Consider the following 17,110-nt stretch of genomic DNA (forward strand, 5'->3'; position numbering starts at 1 on the left):
GCCGCCATGGTTGCTGAACGGACGATTGGAGTATTCAGGAACAAAACTAGAAAAACAGAAAAGGTGTTTATCGTGGTCGCTCAACCAAGTTTCAGATACTCCGATGATTGAAAATGGGAAGGTGAATGAAGAAACGATATCGGAGAATTCATCGAAGTGCTTGCGCAGACTGCGCGCATTCAAGTGCAAGACAGATCGCTGATGATTTGAAAGAAGATTGTTTAACTGGTTAGCTGTTAGATAGGACGAAATTGTGAGACTTGCCTACAGGACAGGCGTGGCGCAAAGGTGGATTAGAGTTAGGTTATTACTGAAAGGTCGGATTCGGTTGCGATGCGAAAGACGCGGCTTTCAGTTGTTTTCCGGGCCTTGATTTGACAGTTTTCTGTCCACAGAAATCTCCAGTTCTTCGTTTTTTTCAGACCCAAGGCTTTGGAAAAGAGAGCTTTGATTTCAAGTGTTAAATGTTCATTAACGAAGACAGGGTTCTCTTTTGCTGTTGCGAGGCCAATATCACTCGGGCAGAGTCTAGCTTTCCGTGCTTTCGCGACGAACCAGGCTTTCTTCGTTCTCGAGCAGAAGCGAGCGATGATGTTTTTATGTTCTGTTTTAGTAGGAACACGATTAACAACGTCGAAGTCACTGGCCGTTACTGGGCAACCAATTTTGTTGCCAATAGTTTGTACGACTGTCACACAGTCCTCTACTTGTGTGCAAGGGATGCCCTTAATCTCGACGTTGTTTAATCGAGAATATTGCTCCAGTTCGCCAACTTTCTTTGTGAGAGTGTTGTTGTTTGCTTGTAAAGCTTTGCTTTCGGATTTTAGCTCTTTGTTTTCGGCGCTCAGCTATTCGACGAGTTTGCTTAGAAATTCCACGCTAGTTTCCAAACTATCAGTTCTTTGCTTAAGTTCTACGACGTCTATGCCCGAATTGCTCGCCCTCAGCAGAAATTTCCCAAAAATGTCATCAAGAAGTTTTTCGCTTACGTTTCCAAGCTTGGATTCAATGTCATCAATTCTTTTGGCAAGCTCCGCATTTGTAGGCATTGTTCACCGACCACACCCGGAAGGCCGCACGAGACGACGCAAGCTTGGCAGTACAAGTTAACACAAGTTCAGCAGCAATGTTTGGCAGCGGCTGCAGCAATATTGGAATCACAAATGACAACGATACATACGCATATGACTAACCTGCGGATACAAAGAACGTTGGTCAGTCTGTGTTCCTGTTGCCACAACCGCTGCCAGAATAAGCTGCCGGTACCGCTGCGCCTCCTTATATCCTTTTCTCACGGTGGGCTGGTGGCGCAAGCGCAACGCTGGTTCCGATAGCACCGAAGATTCTTGAATGGCGCAGCTGCTGTAGGCCGGGACACACGTGGAAGCAGATAGCGGTACGTTGGTCACGGGGAGTGGAAGACGACGACACAAGCCTGAGGATACAAAGAACGTTGGTCAGTCTGTGTTCCTGTTGCCACAACCGCTGCCAGAATAAGGTGCCGGTACCGCTGCGCCTCCTTATATCCTTTTCTCACGGTGGGCTGGTGGCGCAAGCGCAACGCTGGTTCCGATAGCACTGAAGATTCTTGAATGGCGCAGCTGCTGTAGGCCGGGACACACGTGGAAGCAGATAGCGGTACGTTGGTCACGGGGAGTGGAAGACGACGACACAAGCCTGAGGATACAAAGAACGTTGGTCAGTCTGTGTTCCTGTTGCCACAACCGCTGCCAGAATAAGGTGCCGGTACCGCTGCGCCTCCTTATATCCTTTTCTCACGGTGGGCTGGTGGCGCAAGCGCAACGCTGGTTCCGATAGCACTGAAGATTCTTGAATGGCGCAGCTGCTGTAGGCCGGGACACACGTGGAAGCAGATAGCGGTACGTTGGTCACGGGGAGTGGAAGACGACGACACAAGCCTGAGGATACAAAGAACGTTGGTCAGTCTGTGTTCCTGTTGCCACAACCGCTGCCAGAATAAGGTGCCGGTACCGCTGCGCCTCCTTATATCCTTTTCTCACGGTGGGCTGGTGGCGCAAGCGCAACGCTGGTTCCGATAGCACTGAAGATTCTTGAATGGCGCAGCTGCTGTAGGCCGGGACACACGTGGAAGCAGATAGCGGTACGTTGGTCACGGGGAGTGGAAGACGACGACACAAGCCTGAGGATACAAAGAACGTTGGTCAGTCTGTGTTCCTGTTGCCACAACCGCTGCCAGAATAAGGTGCCGGTACCGCTGCGCCTCCTTATATCCTTTTCTCACGGTGGGCTGGTGGCGCAAGCGCAACGCTGGTTCCGATAGCACTGAAGATTCTTGAATGGCGCAGCTGCTGTAGGCCGGGACACACGTGGAAGCAGATAGCGGTACGTTGGTCACGGGGAGTGGAAGACGACGACACAAGCCTGAGGATACAAAGAACGTTGGTCAGTCTGTGTTCCTGTTGCCACAACCGCTGCCAGAATAAGGTGCCGGTACCGCTGCGCCTCCTTATATCCTTTTCTCACGGTGGGCTGGTGGCGCAAGCGCAACGCTGGTTCCGATAGCACTGAAGATTCTTGAATGGCGCAGCTGCTGTAGGCCGGGACACACGTGGAAGCAGATAGCGGTACGTTGGTCACGGGGAGTGGAAGACGACGACACAAGCCTGAGGATACAAAGAACGTTGGTCAGTCTGTGTTCCTGTTGCCACAACCGCTGCCAGAATAAGGTGCCGGTACCGCTGCGCCTCCTTATATCCTTTTCTCACGGTGGGCTGGTGGCGCAAGCGCAACGCTGGTTCCGATAGCACTGAAGATTCTTGAATGGCGCAGCTGCTGTAGGCCGGGACACACGTGGAAGCAGATAGCGGTACGTTGGTCACGGGGAGTGGAAGACGACGACACAAGCCTGAGGATACAAAGAACGTTGGTCAGTCTGTGTTCCTGTTGCCACAACCGCTGCCAGAATAAGGTGCCGGTACCGCTGCGCCTCCTTATATCCTTTTCTCACGGTGGGCTGGTGGCGCAAGCGCAACGCTGGTTCCGATAGCACTGAAGATTCTTGAATGGCGCAGCTGCTGTAGGCCGGGACACACGTGGAAGCAGATAGCGGTACGTTGGTCACGGGGAGTGGAAGACGACGACACAAGCCTGAGGATACAAAGAACGTTGGTCAGTCTGTGTTCCTGTTGCCACAACCGCTGCCAGAATAAGGTGCCGGTACCGCTGCGCCTCCTTATATCCTTTTCTCACGGTGGGCTGGTGGCGCAAGCGCAACGCTGGTTCCGATAGCACCGAAGATTCTTGAATGGCGCAGCTGCTGTAGGCCGGGACACACGTGGAAGCAGATAGCGGTACGTTGGTCACGGGGAGTGGAAGACGACGACACAAGCCTGAGGATACAAAGAACGTTGGTTAGTCTGTGTTCCTGTTGCCACAACCGCTGCCAGAATGAAGCTACATGTGCAGTAGCTTTCCTGTAGCTTGCGATGCAGTGCAGCTAACAATCGCTGATGTCTCACTATGAAAGCAGTAGTATTCGCATTAAATGCAAACAATACTGCTTTCTTGTTTCATTTGCAAATTCCATTAGCCACAAAACAACAATACTAATACAATTAATTCCATGCATTATTTTTTTAGTTGGAGTGGAGTGGCACGTTCTAGGTCGTTTTCTACACAGAACATCATTGTACTGATCAAGAACCTGCCTGTTCAACGCAACCACTCAATTTATTATAGTTACACACTATTTTCAGAGGCTGGGGTGGGGTGGTACTTTTAGGTAGCTGTCAACAGTGTGCTAAAAGACTTGAAATGTTGTTTTCTGACGAAGTCGTGCATATAGCAGTGCAGGAAAAAACACATATGTCGGGCATATGGCATCAGCCCAAGTGATTGAATTTTACGTCTTGAATAGAGCAGAAAGCGCTGAATGCATATCCTAATCAAGAATCTCACCCAAACTTATGTCTTGACTGTCTATAGGCTAATAACTTGTATCTTGATTATCAGCTGATTTTGATCGAAGCCTATTGAGCTCGCATCATAATTCAACAGCTTTCTCCTTGTTGTTTACCACTTTGCCTGCAGTTTTAACTTTCAGCACAAGGAGGTTCATTGTTCTTGGTAGTTTGTACTTGTGCAGAAAAAAAATCGTGTTCATCCCTTACGACATAAAGAAGTGACTCTTGGCTGTTTTTTATTTCAGAAAGGCAAGCACTGCTGCCACTGGGTCTGCTGCACCTCAGTGCCCATTCTACAAACGGTTGCACACCTTCCTGGGGAACCTGCCTATGAATGACAGAAGCCTGGTACAAGAGAGCTTTCAGGTGCAACATTTGTTTATTTTAGTTGTATGCAAACACTAGAAATGGACTGACACACTGAAGACAGTTGGCAGTAAAGTTAAGAGAATTTCATGTTACTAACGCACATGACATGAACACGAGGCATTGTTGTGTGCCAGAGTACTAAAATGCACAGATAATTTTAATAAGCGTCAGTCTGTGTAGCTTCGAAATCATTGGTTAACATTTCCGACATACCGGAAGGCACAATACTTCTTACTTTTCTTGGAGTTATGAAAATAGGGTGAGATAGGTAAGGCTGGTTATGTTACAAAAGAGTACCAGCGTAGGCCATGTGCTTTAGGGTGTACCAAAACTCTTTTAGAGAAAACAGCAACTATTGCATAAAGTTCTGGTATATTGAAGTTTCTGCACGTTATGTGTACCGCTTCCACTCATCATGCAACGGTGTAATAATCACTTAGAAGCAACATTCAGTAACCTTCTGTTCTTATTCTCTTCTTAAGCTGGACATGGTGGAGCGGCTGCCAGAGGGTGCAGAGATTGTTGCCTCAAGACCACCATCAGAAGCGCCGAGCAGTCCAGACACCGTAAATGTCGAGGCGTCGACCAGTCTGGCCTCGACCAGTCTGGCCCCGACCAGTGAGGCATCGACGAGCCAGGCTTCAACACCTGCTGCATCATCCGAGAAAAGTCACACGCGCAAAAGGCGACAGCCGACATCATCAATAGATAAAGTTGTGCCGCTGCTAGAAAGGCAGGAAAACCGTGCTGAAAAGATGGGTAAAAAGGAGTACAAGCTTTCCAAAAAGACGGTCAGTCTCCAGGAGGAGGCCAATGACATACACCGTGAAATGGTCACCATAATTCGCCAATACTTTGAAAGCCGGCAGGAGCGTCAACCTGACTGCCCAGACAGCCCTGAATAAAGACCCGTGTACACACATGCTCCGAAAATTGCGCAGTCTTTCACGTTCTTTTCATTGTTCACAATTGCATGCCTAAAACAAAGCTTTTCGAAGTAGTCATGGCTTCAATGAAAAGATGTGCTTGGCCAAAGCACGTCGGACACTTTCACCTGACGAGCTCACAGCGTTGCTCACACAAACAGGTTGCGGAAGCTCCCCGTCTGCTGCTTTAGCACTCCACTGTGTGTCGCACTGATCACGCATGTGCTCGCATACATTGTGAAGGATGCAACAAGCTCGCACAATGCTGTTTACATTTTCGATTTGGCACTCAATTGCCTTCAAGACCCTGAACCTAGCCTTCAATCTCCCAAAGGCATTCTCAACGACACGCCTCGCTTTTGAGAGTGTATAATTGAACGTTTGCACTGTTGGGTTGCTTGCACTCATGTGAGGGAAAGGCTTCATCAAGTGACGCTGCAAAGGAAAGGCCTGGTCACAGAGGAGCACCGCACCTATTGGTATCCCGTCAATAATTTGGTTTGGTAGAGTGAAGAGATCAGTTCCTACTACGTCCGGTAATATCGAGCGTCTGTACACTGCTGCATCATGATTGCGCCCTGGAGACCCTACATTAATGAACATGAACTTGTAGTTGTGGTCTACAATAGCAAGCAAAATTATGCTATACCAGCCCTTATAGTTGTAATAGTCCTGCGCATCTTCTTTGGGTGGCGAGACTTTTATATGGCAACCGTCCAGCGCGCCAAAGCCCTGCGGAAAGCCTGTGCAGGCTTCGAACTGTCGCACGTGGTCTCTAACATTGTTCAGTGACGGAAACCGCACAACTTGGGCCTCGAGAACATCTACGACAACGTCACAAAACTCTCGGAAGATCAGGTTCACGGATGGCCGACTCACACCGAAGAGATGCGCCACAGTCCTTTCCTCTGCCGATGTGGCGAGTCTGTACAGCGAGAAGGCGACGCGCTGGTGTAGGGGCACGCAAGCTCGCATGTTTGTATCCTCCCGTGTTAGTGAAGGACACGAACTCACGATGTAGGCAAATGTGGAACGGCTCACGCGAAAGTCGGCCTTGAAATCTTGATCCGACAACGTCGGCAAGGTGGTGTCGTACCAAGACGGTGGTCTGGAAAGCGTCCACACACTCCTTTGCCTGGCAGACATCACCACAGCGAGTGCAGCGAGGCTGCGACATCACCTCTCAGCCGCCTTCCGCTTCTTCTTGATTGACGCTTTTTGAATGCGCACAGCTTGCAGTTCAGCCCTTTTCGCAGACGACAAGGCCTCGTAGTGCGCAACCAGGAGAAGCAAATCGGGTGGACGATCACGGTCGCATTCATAAGGCGGCCGGCTAACCGCCATTCCGCGGCTGTTCTCGGGTGCGCGTCGCAAAGTCGCACCACGTTCAACACTGCACCTGCTGAATCACGCAGACGGTCACTCGCGGTACGAAAGAAAAAAGTAAATGCACAGTGGTGCTGCGGTTAGTACAAGCGATGGAACGTGAAATGGGACGCTTCACCACATTGAAACCACAAACCACAGCAAACGCAGCCATTTTGCAATGCCATGGATCGGATTGGATCGGCTAACTGAGCTCCACTAGTTTGGCAAACAACTTTTGCAAATAGTTGAACAAACACACTGTACAGCATGTAGCGCAGAAAATAATTGGAGAAACAAATTTTTTTTAGAGTTGGCGAGGTAAAACGTTCAAGAGTCACGTGATAAATCGTCGAAACGGAAGTGAACCGACTGAGCATGGAAAGTGCCGTGTGAGCGCTGCCACCACCGCTCTGTTCCCACTGCCGTTACGGCGTTCAACTGCCGTTTGCGTTAACGGCCGTTGCTAGTGCCCGTGTAACAGGGGTATAAGACAGCCACTCCAGCTTAGGTTCACCTCCAGTATCTCTTGTCTGTTACCCGCGTGCCGATTGAACACTAACATTCTCCTCTTTACGTGATCCTCAACAACAAAAACAACGTTGTTTACGGTACGGAGTTGCGCAGGTGAAACTGCTGAGGTTTTCTGAACAGTTTGGAAAAATAGACACACCAAAAGTGCATCCCGGTCTCCAGCGATGACACAATGAAGAAATGTACTGAAGGCTCCTACATCCTACTAACCTTTTGTGTCAAAAAAGGGCTTCTCTGTCTCTAGTAAAAGGTATTTGTTTTCCCGCTGCCCTCATGGAAAGAATGTTCGCTTTGTTTCAGCACCTTACTTTGCCACTTAAGCCCTCCAGAAGACGGCTAAACAGCTGCAACAAAAGTGTGCCAGACGCCCTCCTGGTGCCAGTCTAACGCCTATCCACATTTTTTAACTCTTTCCAACATCCCACGGTGGGATGTTTAGGACGGTGGGATGTTTACTTTCTTAACAAAACATCGTTTTCTGCATTGAAGCACAAAACTAACTGGCACGCCAATGCATTTCTCCGCAAAGTACGGGAATTAGCATTTCGAAACTGGTGTCGATCTGAGATTTTGTTGCCCGGCTATATAATTTGTAAATTGCAATATCTGTCATAACGCAATTAGTTAAAACCTAATTAGCAAATGTTTGATAATTAGTCGATTGCGCGTGGCAATTTTTTTTTTCAAATGATGTCCGCCTGTTCAAGTAAACCAGCTCACGGACTACAACTTTACTACCTACCACAGGAAATTTTTTAAACATATTGAAAGCGTTCGCTAAAACACCCGAATATTGCACGCGTGCACTGCGTCAGTAATCACGTTACCGCTTCGTAATATGAGAAAAACTGCAACTTTTCTTTTCTTGCATTTCGCCGCCATCGAAATGCGGCCACCGTAATCAGGAATCGAGCCCTCGGCCTCGTGCTCAGCAGCATAACGCCGTAACCAGAAAGCTACCATGTTGTATACGGTAAATAAGCTGCAATCGGCTAAAACTAAAAGTGGTATTGTCATATCTACGTGGTGTTTATGCCACAAGAGCGACCAGAGGCGCTGTACAGTGCGAGTGCACGGGTTAGTTCAGCCGACTCGGCACTATTTAACGTGCCTCCGAATACACACATGCGATCGTTTATATATTGCAAGAGCTAACTAGGAATGGGGAAACCAAGGGAGCGAATCAAGCCCGTGACCTCGAGCTAAGAGGCAGCAGAATTTATTAGCCGCTGAGCCGCTACAGAGGGATTTAGCGACATTCCTTTATCGCTGATCTTGCCATAACCATAGTCATTTGTTGGGCTGCTACTGGGTCATAAATACGTCAGAGTAATTAGTTTGACTCGTGGCATTAAGCTATCACTGAAAGAACAGTCAGCTCTTGTTGTTTTCTATTGACACGCAGTCTACAAAAGTAGAACTGTATGGACTTCTACTTTTGTAGACTGGAGTCTATGAAATGTCTGTAAGCAAATGTCTACAGATTATCTGGAGATATTTGTCTATAGACATTCCATAGACTTCAGTCTACAAAAATAGAACTGTGTAACCATTTACACTTTTGTCTATAGACTCAGACATTTTATAGACTTGTTTGCAAAACGTTTAACACCCTATATCCATAGACTGTCTATAGACTGGCCTATAGAAATAGTCTATAGACATTACATAGACTTCAGTCTACAAAGGCAGAACTGTATAAGCGTTTACAATTTGGTCTATAGACTATTCTAAAGAAATATCTATAGACAGTCTATAGGCTTCATAGACACATATCTATAGACTGCCTATAGACTTTCGACAAAAAATCTTTGTAAGGGGTATACCCTGCTATCCTGACTAAGCTATCGAATCTCGGCTGAGATTTACGTAAACTTTATTTTCGTGGTGCAGCATGCAAATGCATTACGTCCACGCAAGTTCGGTTTTCACATGTCTGACCTAAAACCAAAGAACCAAATAAAAAATAAAAAATTAAAAACAGAGAAGAATCAGAGCGTAAGGTATACTAATACATGCTTCAAATTTAAATAACAGTGCAAGGACAGCAGAGGAGACCGAAGAGAGAACAGAGTGCTAACTCTCAACAGTTCATTTTCTTTTCAGAAAGCATAGCAAGTTTTATAGCTACCCAGTAGCACATCGACCATGCACAGAACGCCACGACAAAGCCTCTCTTCTGTCCCCTCTGCTGTCCTTGCGCTGTTATTGAAACTTCAAAGCATGTTTCACCAACAAGCCCAATACTACAGCCTTCTTAAATACTAGTACAGTTGATAGCACAGATTCCCCACATGTTTGCTCAGTTAGAATTTAGCTACAAGCTCCTCGAAGTGGCTTTCATTCTGCGTGGCCCTGTTTCCTTCGTTTGTTTATTCTTTTCTTTAGCTTTTACCTGAGCCATTCGCTTATTAAATTGTTATGTTCCCTCTACATCCAGCGCAGCCCTATATAGACCTGTGTCAAACCAACGGCTGCGCCATTCACGGTGGGAAATTCGATGTGACTCTTTATATAATTCAGTAAAAATAACCACTCTCGCAACCTCCGCACGTGTACTGCTGACAAGAGTCCCAAACATCCATATTGACGTCGATGCTTTCCCACGGCGCTATTCTCGGCAAGATGTGTTTACTTTACAGTGACCGCTACAGACGCAGAATGTGTTGTTGTTGGACGTCAAACATCCTTGTTTTCCACGTCTGTGTGAGAGTGGGAGTTATGGATAAACACGGGGACAAATAGAGATTATAAAAGCATAAAGGGAGACTCCAGTTACTGCAGCACTCATTAGTGCAGGACCCGTGTAATTAATGCGCCAAAGCCCGTATAGCTCAACTAGTTGGTTTCGAACCAGGTTTAAAACTTCACTTGGCTTGTAGAGGTTGCATGAACACCAGTTGTGATCAATGGCAATGTTCGGACGATGCGGAGCGTCGTTTCCAACGTTTCGTCGACTTGTACGATTTGAATGAACAATTCAAATTTTCAAAAAAGAATTTGAATGTGTGAATTGAATGAGCACTTGCTAGCTTCACTAAGTTTGAAGGTTATTTTTGCCGCACGTTTTCTTTCTTACGCAGTAGCTCTAAGCATGGGGAAGTTTTAATCCTGAACAGCATTTAGCAGTATGTTCCTAAGCCACTCAACTTTCTCGATTCATTAAATCTTTTCTCCGAAGCTCGCAGAATTGACGGAGACTGTTCCTCCAAATATTTGTTGTTCTGATGGAGCGGAAACTCTACAGAGGCTCTGGTGCCTTGGTACGTATAACCAGGGCATGTATTGAGATGCATACGAAAGCGTTTACTCGACGTAAACATTTCAGTACTATAGTAACGTACACCTTTACTGTATACGTTGACACCATGCCCAGCTGAAGTTAAAAGTCGCAATTAATGTTCAGTAAATATGGTTGCGCAAATAATGTTAAAGAAACCTGTGCAGGTTTCATATACTCGTCAGTCTGAAACGACGACAACGCGCTTTTGGAAAAATTACATAGTTCCTGCAAAAATTATTTCGCTACCTTTTGTAGATCAAGAGCATTTTTGCTGTTAACCGTGGCACAGGGCTGCGCGCCCTGAAACTCCTCCACAAAATTCACTGCAGTCCAGCGTAAACACTTCTAATATGCATGTGGAACAGTGGCCTAAACAAGGAAGACAAAAGGAAGAAGCGTTCTCAGTTTACCAGGAACATTAAATTAGGGATTAGAGATGTTCAATTCTGAAGGATTATTTATTAGCTGCACACCTGAAAACATATGGGAGTATGCAACGTTCAATGCGGGGTTGAGAATTTCGATCTGGCGCTCTAACCTAATTCTCCGCAATAATAATAAAAACATGGTACACGATTCTCCACCTTGGGATTAATTGTTACATATTCCCTCAGTTTCTGAAGCCAACGAATTCAATTGTATTTCTTAAACAATCTCAATATATCTATTCCACAGCTTGTAGATATTACGCAGCGTTCAGTGCACATTCAGAAATACAGGAGCAGGATCAATTGTGGCACGATGCGTAACCACATTTGACGCATTTTATTTCACGAACAACTTGTACTACGTATCGCGTAGCGTACACTACCCAAACCAAACTTCACTTAAACACAAAGGGCGCAAGGTTTGTCTTCTGCTGATAGTTTACACAACATCACCTACTGTGGAATGCAATGTCAGCGCTTAGAGCACAGCTCTTAGGCACCCGTTCCTGCGGTTAGTGTCGCCGTTGTCCCTCATAACCGACTGAGCGAACGAGCTCCTCGAAAGATAAAAGCAAATGCGGAGCGCAGCGGGAGATGAAAGAGGTGATAGCGAAGAGGGCGCGAGGAGGGAAGCGGAGGAGGAGAGCATAGCGAAAGGGTGAGCAGAAAAGCCGAGCGTCGCACGAGACCACTTAATGGCACCATAGTATTTGTAATCTGATTGTATGCGTTGTGTAGTCGTGTAGCACTTTCTGGAAGCCACGCGGGCACCAGCGATTACACTGGAACCTTCGACGAGTCTTGTATAAAAGGCGATGCGCTCGACCCGAAGAGATCAGATTTCAACGATCGCCGACTCTGCTCGCCACTATCTTTGTGCTTGAGTGTTACTTCTTTTGCAACGCTTCGCTCGGTTTGCAACCTTCCGCACGAGACAGATTGTCCGCGCCAGCCAATATACCGCGAGGGGAAAACACGTATGGAGCTGCACTCAAATTTCGCACCAGGGAATATCTTAATCGTAAAGGCATGCGTGTACAGTAATTACGGTACAGTATAGTAACCAAATCATTTTTTCAGTAAGAGCAGACCTCCAGTTTGTGCATGTTAGGTTAGCAACGAAAGAAAAGTGATAGTAAGCAAGCTTCCAGTCAGCAAAGCATTTTAATGGATGATCTTTCTTTAGAGCTTGCTTCACAATATATAGGGGATAAGAGACAGCATTGAAATTTTAATGCAGATACATGTTCGTTTGAATTACATGTGCAAATGAAGGTGGACATGGATGCACATGGCGTTCTATTTCAGTGGTGTCTTTGTCCATCTCATGACTAGTGAATTATGTTAGAGATATATTTTATGAATGCATTGCTAACTGTACACTGGATATCCATATTGTGCCTCTATTACTTTTCCTGGACAAGCTTCGGTACACTGCTTTCTGGCATTAAGTTTTAATGTGGACACGAATCCATGAGTGTTCAGAAGCACACAAAATAATTGATTCAAAATAAACGGAAAAGTTATAAAAGCCCTGACTAGTGCACAACACAACGATATAGAAATAGAAGTCAACAAGCGGAATAAACTGTTTTAGTTATAACAGCATAGGATTACAGAAACTAACTAGATAATAAAATCTAAACTGGTGCACATACGGAACTGTGCTACATGCAACGTGGCTTTGAGTTCCCACATAAAAAAAGAATTGATAGACATTGGTATATACGAACTTAAAAAATATTATGTCGTTATTGCCTTCTTTTGATTCCTGACAGACGTACCTATACTTTTCTCAAGTATTCAAAGGCGTTCTGCCCTCACAAATGCTTTGATGACATTATCAGTTATGTAATGCATACCCTACACAAAGCATTGCAGCCTGTATATACAGCTATACATGACGTTATGTTGCACTTTCACCACTTCGAAATATCAACATCACACGAAGCACATGTTTAACGCTGCGTTCCTATCGGTCCTCGTTTTCTCTTTGCAAAAGCTGCATTTATACTTTGCTCAAATACTGAAGGACGCATTGTCTTTGCATGTGCTTTGGCCGTCTGAACAGAGTTTTTCAGAGCATGTTTTCTAGAAGTCTAATGGATGTCACTGCGAAAGCACATTGATGCAGACATATCGAACCATACGACGCATTATGTTCACCTTTGAAAACTTTGAAGTTTTGATATAGCCCGAGGAGCAAATTTCACGAAGGTCACGAAGGAAAGACGCTCTGCAGCAGAAATGTCGAGATATACACTGCAGCATGCTGCACTTTGAAACTTCGACGTTGCAATATCACATGGGGCGAAAGTTTCACACTGGATATCTGATCTGAACTGCCAACATAGGAGGAAAATACACATTATAGAAAATGATGCCCCGAGCCAAATGACAGTTAATGACGCCAGTATCATTTGACACAGTTTCAGTTGCCGAGAAAGAAAAACGCACACTCAGACCATGGTAAGTTCGAACTTTCACATTAACAACTATTCCTTTTTGGGCTATGCATCAGCCTCTAGAATAAATGAAAGAGGTAAAGTTTAATAAAAAATACTGCTTTCCCAAGTGAGTGTCGTTGCGACATAAAACAAAATAACGGATCGCTTTACTTAAATAGCGCGCATTGTATGTCAAAGATAATTTTTTTATGGCAGCCTTGAGTAGTGTTCAAATTGTACGCATATAAAAGATTGTGCATAACTATCCTTTATATAGAACAATGTGTGCGAACAAAAGATGCGCAGGAGTTGGTAAATGATCTAAAGGGCCTTTAGTGCAGCATTTGTCGTGCACGTCTCTTCTTCTCTGTCGAAAAACGAAAGGCCACGAAATTTATGATATCACGTCATAACACGAAATCATGGCGTAATATTAGCAGTATGAAACGTTATCCTCGTCATAGGGTATGGTAGGTATCTTGCGCACCTTTGAACCCAAGGCTTCGCCCCGGAAGTTGCCGACGGGTGCAAGGAAGTTAATGGCTGCATGGTCAGAGCGGGATAAGCTAAGCCGTTATTTGGCGAGGTTTGCACCTGAGAGAACGGCAGACCTTGACGCACCGACGTACGTGGTTTTATTTCGCGGTCTCCCTTATTTCATCGGTAATTCGGTAATCGGTCGCTTCTCGAAATTCTCCACTATAATTCGCGCTGGGAACATGTACATCAGTTGAGTTAATTACAAGTTAGCTGATTAAACTGGTCAAGCTTTTATTAGAGCTTTCTTTTCGACATCCCACATCACATTGCTTGAAATAAACTTATTATTTTATGCACACAATGACAAGATTGCTTCTAGCACGAACGCCTGGCCATCAACGTACAGGGAGCGCTGTTCGCATAAGGCCCTTTATTATTTTGAAAATTTTCGGCATGATTTAGTTCCCGCTATATGCAGCGTTAGCAGTCATTCACAGCAGCTGTTTAAATAAGGAATTATTTAGATGAGTACACCTGCTCACAAAAATTGGAAACAAACTCGAATGAGGTCGAAAAAATCGAATGACTAGGTTTCACGGAATTACACAACACCATAGATTGCAGAGGCACACATTCCCGCCGCCGCACCTAAACTAAGCAAAAATCAGTCTGTCGAATAGCGGGAGTTACAAACCAGATGCTATCTGAGTCCAGCTATCATGCACCTATTACACCCAGGTTTATACACGACTGACAAGTGTAGACATTATGACTCTAGCGCCACCATAGAGCATATTGACACGTGTACTTGTCTTTATCGGGCAACATGTTTCACCGCCTAACAAATGTTATCGCACGGCGCAGGACGCGCCTGCATGTATCGGACGTTTCTGGAATGTTATCGATGGTTCCATCCGCTGTCTGTGACCGAACCTTGTGAAAACTGATTGCATGTGCGCGCGACGCGAATAATGTAGAACTTTGTGCAAGACACGCGGGTCCCAGCGATTAGTTTGGAACATTCGACGATTGATGTATAAAAGCCGACGCGCTTGACCCTCTGATCAGATTTTCGACGATCGCCGACCGTGTTCGCCGCTATCGTTGTGCTATAATTGTAGCCTGTTTTGTGGGCACAGGTTCGCCCAATAATAGTTAGTTTTGTCGTTCACAGTATTGCTACTGTGTTCTTCAACGTCACCACCACGTGACAATATCCTATGGGTATGTACAGCTCTAATACACACGGTGAGGCAGTCTCAATCATTGACAGCCTCCACAAGCTCTGGTAGTCTGCGCTGCTCAGCTCGGACCTGCAACACCAACTCTGGGTCGTTCACCGAGCTCTGAACACAACCTCTTTCAGAAGCATTGGATATTACAGCAGGGTCAGAATGAGAGAAAATTCACAAGGATACTCAAGGTTCTTGACATAGTAAAGGAGTCGGCAGAAAAGGAGACCTGCCTCAAGGCTTCCATTGGTGACCCAGCCAACTTCAGTGGCTCTGTCAGCGACAATGTAGGTCTTCTTATAGGATGCGCAGATAGGCATCGCAGTGTATCTTAGATGTCTTCCTCTTCGGACAAGGGGTTTGGAAATAATTGGTATAGCCCTATGGTGAGCAAAATCATCTGAATTCTTGCAATTTAGCTTGTCCTCGGTTTTGGATAACAAAGGGGTTCGTGCGGAACAATCGCTCGTAATTAAAAGAACAAGACAACGTAAAAATATTCAAAGGTGCCAGCAATTGACAAAGCAGGAGTCAAGGTTCACCACAGTATGTTCGTACGAACAGCTCTATCCATTCTGCCAATGTGTTACACCCCTGTGATACAGGATAACCAGTAACACCCTTCCGCGTCTACTATTATTTGGCGCACATTACGACGTTAACAACTGAGCTACACAAAATTCAGCAAGCTTTAGTGAGTTGCATCAGTAGTGAGCTAACAATTTATACCTTAAACTTTGTTGTCGCGCTATAAGGGCAATATATGACGCATGAAAGCAACTTACCAAGCGCGGATTGCAAGCCGTGAGCGCTTGGAGAGTGGTTGCAATAGGCGCATTTTAGCCTCTCGCTTCGTCTGATGTGCTCAGGAGTGCGCACTAGGTGCCGTCACAATATGGCTCACTGCAGCTGCCGAACACGTCCGTCTTGCTTACCCACATGCTCACTCAGAAGAAACTGCGCAATAAAAGTTGCGAGAGCAGCTGGACACCTCGGCGGTGGGAGAAGTATACATCCACGGCCACACGCACACAGCGGCAAACTGGTGGCTTTTCGCTACGTATGTCTTCCCAGCGCGCATCTGGAGTGAAAGATAAGATCTGGACAGAGCTGACGCAGCCCGACTGCCGCTGAAGCAAACGAGTTGAACTAAACAAAAAAAATTTCACAGACCATTACGATAATCCCTAATTTGAATTTCGAGGGCAGCTATTTAAGTGTTTTGAATTCGCGATATATAATGGCAAAGAATTAAATTATGAAGGACAAGGAGCTCTCGGCGGTGGCGCTGAGCCTCTGCTTGCGCAGCTCGTTTAGCAGCAAGCTGCCGACGAAGCATTTCCACCGGTTGCGTCGCTCATTGTTCGGAAAGAAAGCGTGAACACGGGAACGCGTGGCTCGCGCGGAGTGTATTCTCTAGCGGTGGCAACGCCGCAGGCGATATAGCGCATGCGCAGTGGGTGAGAAGCCCACGCCCGCGCTTTGCTTCAGCGCTGGCGTCATCCCTGGTTGTGCCGGCCCTGGCGTAACGAAAATAAAGCAGAGAGCGGTTGAGGCGTATTCTACGGAGAGACCCCCCCCCCACCAGTTACAGCGCAGCACTTTATCCCCCTTTCACCTCCCTCTTTTAAGAACCTGTTGGTCCAGTGGTAGCCCAACATGTGATCCCACGTCATAGCGCGCGGTTGGTTTTAGTGTTTCCGCTCTCCAGACAGAACCACGGCAGGGAAGTTTAACAAGCGCGCACCGAATAAAAACTACTGGCATAGCTCCTGGGAACGAAACGTCTCAGAAAATCTAGATTCTTGCTCCGTGATCTCGACGCAAGAGGTCGCGTGCTGGGCCACCATTGCGGCCTCACGTAGCGTTCGCTCACCAAGGCTGGCTGCGTGACGTAATGCTCCCCACATACTTTATGGTGCCGACGCTCCACCTTCCTCCTCACCTTCTTCCCCTTTCCCTACTCCGCTTTCCGCCTCCTGGTTGTGTGCACCCTTCTCTCCGCTTTCCCCCTCGTGTCTTTCAGCTCCCAGATGCCCATTCCCTTTCAACTGTCGTTGTGCTCGATCGCACGGTTGCCGACGCTCGCCGCAGAAACGGGT

General features: G+C 46.4%; 1 long non-coding RNA gene across 2 annotated transcripts in view; it reads right to left on the reverse strand.

Moving 5' to 3' along the window:
- The window catches only part of LOC129386190 (uncharacterized), a 245,090-nt gene extending 228,894 nt beyond the window's left edge, over nt 1-16,196 (reverse strand). Inside the window, exon 1 of one of the 2 annotated variants that reach the window (XR_011893841.1) lies at nt 15,794-16,195. This is a non-coding gene — a long non-coding RNA (uncharacterized lncRNA). Of the gene's footprint in view, nt 1-15,793 lie in introns of both variants that reach the window. The other variant, XR_008613651.2, reaches the window with a different exon arrangement.
- Nucleotides 16,197-17,110: the final 914 nt, after the last annotated feature.

Source organism: Dermacentor andersoni, chromosome 4 (genome assembly GCF_023375885.2).
Source record: "Dermacentor andersoni chromosome 4, qqDerAnde1_hic_scaffold, whole genome shotgun sequence".
NCBI classification, from domain to species: Eukaryota; Metazoa; Arthropoda; class Arachnida; order Ixodida; family Ixodidae; genus Dermacentor; species Dermacentor andersoni.